Source organism: Rhipicephalus sanguineus, chromosome 3, assembly GCF_013339695.2.
Source record: "Rhipicephalus sanguineus isolate Rsan-2018 chromosome 3, BIME_Rsan_1.4, whole genome shotgun sequence".
NCBI lineage: Eukaryota > Metazoa > Arthropoda > Arachnida > Ixodida > Ixodidae > Rhipicephalus > Rhipicephalus sanguineus.
The window spans coordinates 77,673,435-77,683,556 of record NC_051178.1 but is presented as its reverse complement, the minus strand read 5'-3'; the positions used below and the strand labels follow the sequence as shown (position 1 = coordinate 77,683,556).

Genomic DNA, 10,122 nt, shown 5'->3' with positions numbered 1-10,122 from the left:
AGACACTTGAAATGTTACGAAAACGATTATGATAACAAAAAATGTAACAAAATTAAAAAAAAATCATAAGAAACTCAATAATGCTCTGCACAGGGAAACATAAAAAATCAAAATATACGGTTTGAACACAAACCCTTAGAATAATACTACAGATATAAGCTCTGTTAAGTACAAACCTTATTTACATACATAAAGAAATATAAGCACTAGTGCTTATCATGCCACCGCGCGAAGCAGTTTCTCGACATGAGGAAACAAAGGTTGGTTGCTCATGCTTCGTAGAAATCATTTATTTCTCCTCAACTTTCCCTTCTTCGTGGCCTAGTTTTCAATTTCTGGTACTTTTCTATTTTTTGTGGTTGGTGTTGGGCACTCTGAGGTGCACTGCGATGTTTCGGGGCCTTTTGACGCACTATCGCCGTCCGTAATAAAGTTTGACAAATAGGAGAGTCGCCTTCCGTGTCCGTACTGCTACCATCATCCAGATATTGACGCTCAGATTCATTGGACTCCGTCGAAATCAGCCGCTTTCGTGGAGCACCCAGGCAGTAGGTTTTCAGCCCGCGAGCGATGTCACCGCGACAAGTAAAACCACGAGCGCACACCTCAACGACTGCGAAAGAACTTTAAAAATGCCCCCGCGGTTGAAAAATGAAAGTCAAAAGCGAATCTGATAAAAATACTTCCTCTTTTACCGTGTGTATAGCGTTAGCTATCCAGAAGGGCTCAGGGAGTGCGCAAAATTTGACCTTGAAGTCAACGTTAACGTATGAACGATGAGAATAGGCGCGCTCACGAAAGTGTTAGCTGGCCGTTAGTTGTGCGGCCAATCGGAAAATTATCGTCATCAACGAGTACGTGCCACAGAATTTGGGCAAATCTGACTACCCACCACTGGTTCACTAAAAGAGAGAGAGAGAGAAAGCTATAGAAAGCAAGAAAGAGAAAAATTCAGAGAAATAATTGTCACAAAGAGATAAAAAAGGTAGAAAGACAGAGAATGATACAGAAATATACAGAATGAGAAACACAGAAAGAAAAAGGAAGATGTAAAAATGGAAAGATCAAGAGAAAAATAAAGAGAAAGAAACAGAGAGAATAAAGCAGAGAGAAATAGAGGGAAGAAAGAAAAATAAAGATAAAAAGAGTGGGAAGGAAAAAGAAATTCAATGAAACAGATAATAAATAGAGATACAGGGGAAAAAGATAAAGAGAAGAAGGAAAGAAAAAAACGCCAGGCCTGCGCTGAAACCGCAGCACAGTCACAGCGAAAGCTGGAAGAGCGGCGTTTCTAGAGCCCGTTGTAAGCTCTCTTGGGGCTACAATACAAGTACACTAGGAAGGTACCCACTACGCCATAAATCACAATTTTTGTGAAGTTGGGAAGCACCTACTAAGCCTATATTCGTCATTCTGCGGAGAACCGAGGCACCAGCTACACGTCTGTAAGGCATTATGTGCACTTTCTTGAGGCGACGACTGATGACGATGAGGAATTATGGCTCAGCCCTTTGTAATGGGTTGGAAGCTTTAAACGGCCCACCAGTTATGTAATTTGCATTGGGTGACGCCTGGTCGCTATTTCCCTCTCCCGTCATGCTGCATAACATACGTTGACGTGGGAGAGAGACGCGAGGGGGGGGGGGATAACTTTACTGAGACCCCGAGGAAATGGATCATGCGCTTATGGGCTTCCTTGGCAACCAATATAAATGCACTTGCGAGGAACCCACTACGCTTTAAATCATTGTAATTTTACTGAGACCCCGAGGAAATGGATCTTGCGCTTATGGGCTTCCTTGGCAACCAATACAAATGCACTTGCGAGGAACCCACTACGCTATAAATCATTGTAATTTTTGAGAAGTAGGGCAGCAGGCACTGTGCCATTTTTCATCATTCTACGGAGAATCGGGGTACCTGCTAAACGCATGTAAGGCATTATACGCGCTTTGTTGATGCTGTGGCTGATGACGACGAAGAATTATGGCAGAGTCCTTTGTAATGGGTTGGAAGCATTCAACAACCTACTCGTTGCGCAGTTCGCATTGTGTGACGCCTTGTTACAGAATTCGTGTTGTGCGACGCTTGGTGCTTATTTTACTCTTCTACCACGCTATATTGCATATGCTAATGTGGTTCCTTCCCGACATGAAGCCTGTATAGGACCTTTTTGCAAAGCAGTTTCAAGCACCGGCAAGGCTCAGAGGTTGAATACTGGGCTCCCACGCAGAGGGCCCAGGTTCGAACCTCGTTCCATCCTGGAATTTTCTTCTTATTTCGTTTTTTTTTCTTATTTCGAGCGATACTGTTTACGGACACCGGCGGCGGCGGCGGACAACTACGGCGCCAAAAATGGCCGGTGAAATGATCTCATAACAGCTTTCGCTGTAAAATAATGGGAAACAAAGAAGGCCACCCAGCTGCGCTTTTCGTTCAGGCTTGGCACGACTACTGCGAAGTTGCCATACTCGGGAAATAGAAAGTCAACTGCGGCTGCGAAGAGATCCCGAAGCGATGGAAGCCCTATGCCAACGACGTGCCCGCAGATCGTCGAGCGCCCGGTTCTGGAGTTTGGACATCCGTGTCGTGTGTAACATAGCTAAAGCTTAACAGCCTAGAAGCAACCGGATTAGACTTCAGAATCGTTGAGTTTTGCTGTTTCGAGCCTCGCGCGACTTAGTGCAAGCTTTGCAATTCTTTTGCTTAATGCGAAGCATTTCTTAGTCTAATCAAAAACACTTTGACAGTTTCTATTATGTACCTAGCTGCCTACGTCTTGGCGATGTCGTGGTCGCCTGCCTAATTCGGTACATAGCAAAACTGCCGTAGGAGGAGGTGAGCGTACGATTCGCATGCCATGACATAAATAATGCGACTTCCCTGTCACCTGCATCATCGAATAATTTTCACCCGCCACGCGTGCTCCATACCCGCATACTGCGGCCCGTGGTATGCGGGTACGCGACACATGTGATTCACAGTCTGTATCAACACAGTCTTTGGAAAGCTTAACGCGGCAGCGTGAAGGAGACCTTGTCACAAAAAATGCGGTTTCCGCGTCACCAGCGTGGTCGATGTGTGAACTATCCTGATGGTAACAAGGAATAAAAGTCATGCCTGGAGCCGCAATAGAAGCCAGGCATCCTGCTTTTCAGTCAGGCTATTTACGTCAGAGCACGCCAGTGCTTGAAGCTACTTCGGAAAAAGACCATGTACAAGCGCCATGCCGGGACAACGCCAATTGTGGTTGCACTGATGGCTATCCTCTTTTATATCAACGTAATACTCGTGGCATTATTGCACCTACAACTTGGACAACTGTAGTGAAATGTTGCGCAAATATGCCTACGACGGCACCTATGCAGATCATTCCATCGTAGCGTGCTCTTCGTGGTGATAGAACTGACGTCTCTACTCTAACGTGAGTGTCGACTTACGTTGAACCATGAGCTACCCTCAACACGCCAGCGTACTGGGTTTGCCTGGTAAGCCCCCGATAAGCGCACAACTGCGAAATTTATACAAAGACGCCGACCGACCTCGTAACCCTTAGCTCAATGCAAGAAATCCGGCATGGGCTCCTAGCCGCTGACTGCTACACATGAAATTGATTCCCACGATGAATGGCATCTTATTTAAAAATTGTAGCGCTACTTTAGACGAGGACAAGCAGAAAGGTACATGACAGGACGGGCGCTGACTCCAACTATTTTTACTAAAACAACCGCACAGCATTTTATAGCAATAAAAGACAACGCACGCACGCCATTACAGTGCCAAACCAACGAAAGTCGTATTTTCTTTCTTCCTTATGCTTTCGGCGTTCAAGTGAGATATATATATATATATATATATATATATATATATATATATATATATATATATATATATATATAGCACGTAGATTATGCAGAGTTCGTCTTCGGTTGCCGTGAAATAAATAGGAAAAAGGTATACGCTTCTAAAAACTTTATTTGTGACGTTTCTATCGGAGACCAATCTTCATCAAGGGGAAATTTACCCGGCTTCTATGTAAAAAAAAATGCAAAAACTTCAGGAAAAAGGAAAAACAGTCGCGAACACGCCACGTGCACATACTTGGACATACGAACAACACTTGCTTTCTGTAAAAAAAAGTATGCATATATACACAGATTTCCAGGTGGACACATGAAGTACATTCCTGTCGCCGACAGTCGAGCTCCAATGCTTGACTACGTCAAGCATTCGAGCGTCAGAAATAAACAACTTTTTAAAAGCGTATACCTTTTCCCAATATATATATATATATATATATATATATATATAAATATAAATATAAATATATATATATATATATATGTATATATATATATATATATATATATATATATATATATATATATATATATATATATATATATATATATATATATATATATATAAATATATATATAGTGCCCAACGGAGACGACCGTGAAGGGGCCAGATAGATAGATAGATAGATAGATAGATAGATAGATAGATAGATAGATAGATAGATAGAAACAGTCAAAGTGCATTTGATTCACTTATAAATGCTGCGCTTAAAAGTGCAATAAGAAGCACATAATATTACGGAAATTAAATTTTCGACACGGTTTTCAATTTTCAAACCAGTTCAGAACATCGCAAGTGCAAAGCTACTTACGTGTAGCCCGTTGTTCGCACTGTTGAAGACGCACCATTTTCAAGCTACCCTGCAGCAGTTTTAAAACAAATCTTCGAAGGAACCATCTGTCGTAGTTTAACGCCTCGCGACTCGATTGCCGCAAATAGTTTTCCAAGCTGTCAATTACAAGTAGAATTGCAGGATTTTCCGAAGTGATGTCAGTCGCTATTCTCTTCTGTTGGTCCAATGCGCATGAAGGAAACAAAAAGGCACAGGGCAAGGACGTAAACCAGAAACGCTACCGCTTGGGTACTCTACAATGGGGGATTACAGAACGGGAATAGAGCGATGACAGGGAGGAAGGGCACCGGAAACGAAGCGCGTGCTTGAAGAGCTTGAGAATTGTCTCGTAGCTTTTTTTAAACATCATTGAATACTTCCGGTACAATTATGAGTGCGTTACCAGCACGTGGCGCCACCATATGCGGTGTCTAAATGGCATTACGAACAGAACCCTTGCAAATGCGGTATTTATTTTACCCTTTCTTCGTTTAGGTATGTTGGCAACTCTCCTTACCTTCTCTGACTGACCTGTGAATGCGCGCCTGTACGGGCGTACTACTGGGAAAGTTGTGCTGGTAAGCTGCGGTGAGCTCAGCATAAAAACACAGTATGTAAGGCCGCACTATCTAAATACCTTTAAATCACATAAGCTGCTTTAGGCATATAATTATGCGCAGCGCCTTCCTCTTCCGTGGTTAATGTTGCCGCGGTCACAGTAGCATGAAGTGTTAGGATAGTTGTTGCGACATTTGTGGTTTGAGGCGCGAAAACTTCACGATCGAGCTACACAGACGAAAAGAGAAACCGACAGACAAGACCGTAATGAGCGTTTTTTTCTAACTAGCGTCGCGATCGCTCATGAGCATGTTCATGAGCAACCTTTCGTCGATGTAGTTATACGTAAAGCTTTCGCTCTCCAAACCACACTTGCCGTGGCCTTTCGCGTTAGTATGACATCGTTTATGGTCTACTAGACAACCTGCATTGTTATACAAGTGCATATCTGTTAGACATGCGCCAGGCTTCTCGTACTCATGGCACTTAGCGAATCGAACCAAAGATACTAGAATATCCCGAGTGTTTCAAGCAATGCTGTCTCAAAATTTTGAAAACAAATTGGGGGACCCTTAAGCTTTGCCTTTAAGAGTTGAACGCGATAGCGAAATCCGGCCCCTAGTGCGCACTTCAACCACTAAGTGCATACTTATTAATGTGTATTGTTACACACACACGCACACAGACACACACACGCGCGCGCGCGAATGGTACAGGTTTTTGATCTAAAGCAAGAGTCGCATTGCGTCCAAGATATAAGCCGCGCGCTCGCCATCTCGGAGGCCATGAAGATTCTCGCAATGCCTCACAGATGGCAGCACATTATCTAGAGTTTGCTGTTTGCTTGATCAACGCCTCCGCAAGCCGGCGTTGGCTTGATATGTTTCCGCTAGATGGACATAGTTGTCCATTTTTAGAGCTGTTTGAAAGTTCGTGTGTGTTTTTAGCGGCGATGGCTGCACTATCCCGGCCTTTTTCGACGTAGTTTATTGGCCCCCCAAATGCGCCTACAAATCGCCGAATGGGCTCGTTTTCGTCGTGACACCTGCCGAACAAAATGCGTTAAGGAGACTCCTTCCACTACATGTCATTTGTGTAGTGTTCTTTTTCCGAAGCAGCTGCAAGTAACGTCGTGCCTTTGTGGTAGGACACCTGCTTGCCACGCGAACGGCCCGGGTTCGATCTTCAATGGTATTGAAGATCTTATTCTTTATTTTATTTGCTTCTTTCTCTATGTTTCGCTCACGGACGATTTTTCGCTCACAACCAACGGTGCCCACACCGACGCCGACACCGGAATTTCTGCGACACGAGCACTCTAACGCTATCGCGTTAATAAGGAACCTGCGATATTTGACCACAGACTTCAGCATTGTGGTTCCTGTGGTGGTAGGCATTTTAAGACTACTAGTGACATAGATTACGGCTCTAGTTAACAATATCTGTGGTTTAACGTCCCAAAACCACGATGACATTATGAGAGCTGGCTATGGTTGTAGCAATAAATTACAACTTTTTTACGGCTATAGTTATAGCCGGCTGTAGTTATAGCGGTATAGTTTACAGCTATACTTAAAGCAATAAATTTCAACTTTGTAATCGTGAAAGGTAGATGTAGGCGTCTAATGAGAGAAATAAATTTTTCACACATATAGCCCATTGCCGCTATGCGGGTTACTAAATATGGTCGCTGGTATACCCTGTGCGGTCATGAAACCCGTTCAATTTCACCCGCGAAATCGAAACCGAAATGCCGACGAGCGCAACTGTCATACGCTTCTGAGACGCGCGTAATGAGCAATCCTCATGTACAAACCATCCATCTAATTCGCTGATTGGGTGTGTGGCCGCTCTCGCCATAAAAGCACACATGATGCACGTACATTAAGATATTCGAAAGGACTACACTCACTGAAACCGTTGTCGAAACAATGATACAGGCCCGTAGCCGGGGGGGGGGGGGACCACAGCCCCCCTCCCTGAACTTGTGGTGAAGTAGGTGTTTTACCAAAAATAAATAATGAAAATAGGTGTTTTTCTCAAATAGTCATGGTTTTATGCAAGTGCCCCGCCCCCCCCCCCCCCCCCCCCCAAAAAAAAAATTCCTGGCTACGGGCCTCCAGTGATCTCATTAAGGTCACCTGCCAGTTTTTGGCAGCTGCGCTCACCGGGGCTTCGCCTCAAAAGCGATGAATGCGATAGCAACGAATGGTATTGTTACGCGAAGGCTATAGCTAACTCTTTTGTGTCCGAGCTCGCGTAACTACAAAACGCTGGAGTGAGGAAATGCAGCCGTTCCGGATAGAGAGGCGGATTTCCTGCAGGCTGTCGTCTCAACGCGAAGCCATGAGAGCACATCACGTAGAAGTGTATACGAGCGGTTTCCGGATGGCATATTTGCCGATGTAGCGAGCGCGCCTGCGCTCGCGACCTCATCCTTGAAGCTTGAACTTTATTGGAGTCTCTGTAAGGTGCGTGTATTTTGCACCTTTAGGGACCCAGCAAACTCCAATGTTGTCAGTTGCTGCTCGAGCGACGCAGCCACTTTCCCTCTCCCTGCCTCTTTCATGCTCCTTCGCCCGACGAAAGACAGTAGTGATGCAAAACTATCGGTAAATCGACTATCGATAGTATCGATAGTTTCTTTGAAACTATCGATAGTGTCAAGGAACTATCGATAGTACTACTATCGATAGACTATCGATAGTACAATTTATGGTATTATTAATTATTCTGTAATAATAATGCTGCTGTCGGTCGGCGATATTGCCAGGACATTTGCAATAGGCTACTATTGGCAACACTCAGCTCGTTTCATTTATGAGGAATATTTTATTTCATGAAATTACCGCAGTGAAAATGCCGGAATATGTCCATTGAGAAATTCATACTTAAAAGCAAACAGTCACACCCTACAAACAAAAGTTACTTCATGATTTGTTTGTTTTTTTTTATTTTAAACCGCAAAATGCAACATAAATTCGAAGTCTTGACGTTCCGTCACCTGTAACGGCTTCCTTGCCGCTACCGCTGAACCATTCAATTTATTTATCATTTGTCAGCCACGAATTCTGCTGAAGGAACACAAGCATGTCCACCTTCTTGCCCTTCAGCCTGCTCCTCCTAGCTGAAACGACCTGTTCAGCCGCGGAGAACACGCGTTCTGCAGGTACTGACGTTGCAGGAATGCACAAGTACTTCCTAGCCATTTGAGAGAGCGGCGTTGTGCAGCATTGCCAGGACTGCCAGAATTTTAACGGGTTGCTCTTCCTTTCCTCTGGAGGTAACTCGAGGTACTGGCGAACCATCAGTTCTGCGTTCGAGGTGGCGGTTGAGGGTTCATGTCGCTTCCTCTCAAGGAACCGCAGAATTCGGCTTCCTGTCGCAACTTCGTTAGGAACCGCCTGCTGTCTAGTTGATTCAGCTGCAGGACCAACTAGTTTTTCCGACATTTGCTGGCTTAGTTCACCAATCAAACGAGCTTTGGCGCGATCTGCGTTTGTTCGAATCGAAAACGCTCTCTCCTTTAGTCGCAGGTCCAACGGTGTTGCCAGAGATGTTAGCTGTCTTTCTTCATAAGTGTCCATCCTTTTATGCAAGGAGGAGATGCACTCTCGAAGAATTTCTTTACCAATTTCAGTTTTCAGGTTTGGTTCGATACGCTCTTCCAGTTCTTGTGCGATGCCGCAGACCACAGGAATTGCCAAGGAAATGGTAGTGTACTCATCTCCAGACTAATTTCGTAGCTTCTTCGAATGGTTCCAGTAATTCCACAACATCCTCAATTACTGTTATATCCTCTGCTGGTAACGGGCTGGGTGCACGGGGCAACTTCGATAGTGTCAGGGTCAGCGCCTCTCCGACATCCAAGATCCGTTTTAGCATATAAAAGATGCTGTTCCACCGTGTTGGTGTCTCCTGTTTCAGTTTTAGCGGCGGAACCTTACCGACACGTTCTTGCTCTTCTCGGAGCTTGGTGGTAGCGATGCAGCTAGACCTCACGTAGCGCACAATGCTCTTGCACTTTAGCAGCACGGCTGCTAGTTCTTCACTGCTTTTCAGCCCATCCTGAACAGTGAGGTTCAGCGTATGAGCGAAGCACGGTAGGTGCTCGAAACCCAGCAGTCGGGCTGCAAGAACCATCCTCTTATCGTTGTCTGTGACAAAAGCAACAATTGCCTGACGAATACCCCACTCTTCAAGCACACCTCCAATGACGTCAGTGACAATTTGCGCCGTGTGAGCTCCCTGAAAAACTGCTGTCGAGAGCACTGCAGACCGCATAATTGTGTCTTCCAGAAAATGGCACGTGACTGTTTGTAGCTCTCAGTCGTGCATGAAGTCCAAATGTCTGCTGTTATGGCACAATGGCTGGTCGACTTCAGTGTACCACGCAATTTCGCTTTTGCATTCTCGTATAAGTTCGGCACAATAGCATCAGAAAGTTGCGTTCTGCTAGGCAGTTCATATCTTGGATCTAGCGCGTAGCAGAAATTTTGAAATCCTTTGTCAGTGACCACCGAAAATGGCTGCATGCACCTTGCTATCATCAGGGCTAATTCCTTGTCCAGCTTCTTTTTCCTTTCGGTCTGGTTCCCATACTTATCTCCTTTATTAGAAATAAAGAAATTCAGCTTTCTTTGCTTCGCTTTTGAGGGGCCAGCCGCATCCGTACATGCATCTTCTACTTCTTCGCACTGTCCTCGATCGTCGTGAAAGAGTACATTTGCGTGGCACCGCTTCATGTGGTCCCTTAAATTAGAGGTATTCCCGCTGGTTTTATATTCCTTGCTGCATAATGTGCACTTGGCATGTCCAGAACTTGCATCTCTGACGAAGTAATCCCAAACCGCCGCCTTAGCTTTCGGCAT

The 10,122-nt window shown here is 44.8% G+C and overlaps 1 pseudogene; it reads right to left on the bottom strand.

Moving 5' to 3' along the window:
* Positions 1–8,295: 8,295 nt before the first annotated feature.
* On the bottom strand, positions 8,296–9,801 carry LOC125757832 (E3 SUMO-protein ligase ZBED1-like; annotated as a pseudogene).
* Positions 9,802–10,122: the final 321 nt, after the last annotated feature.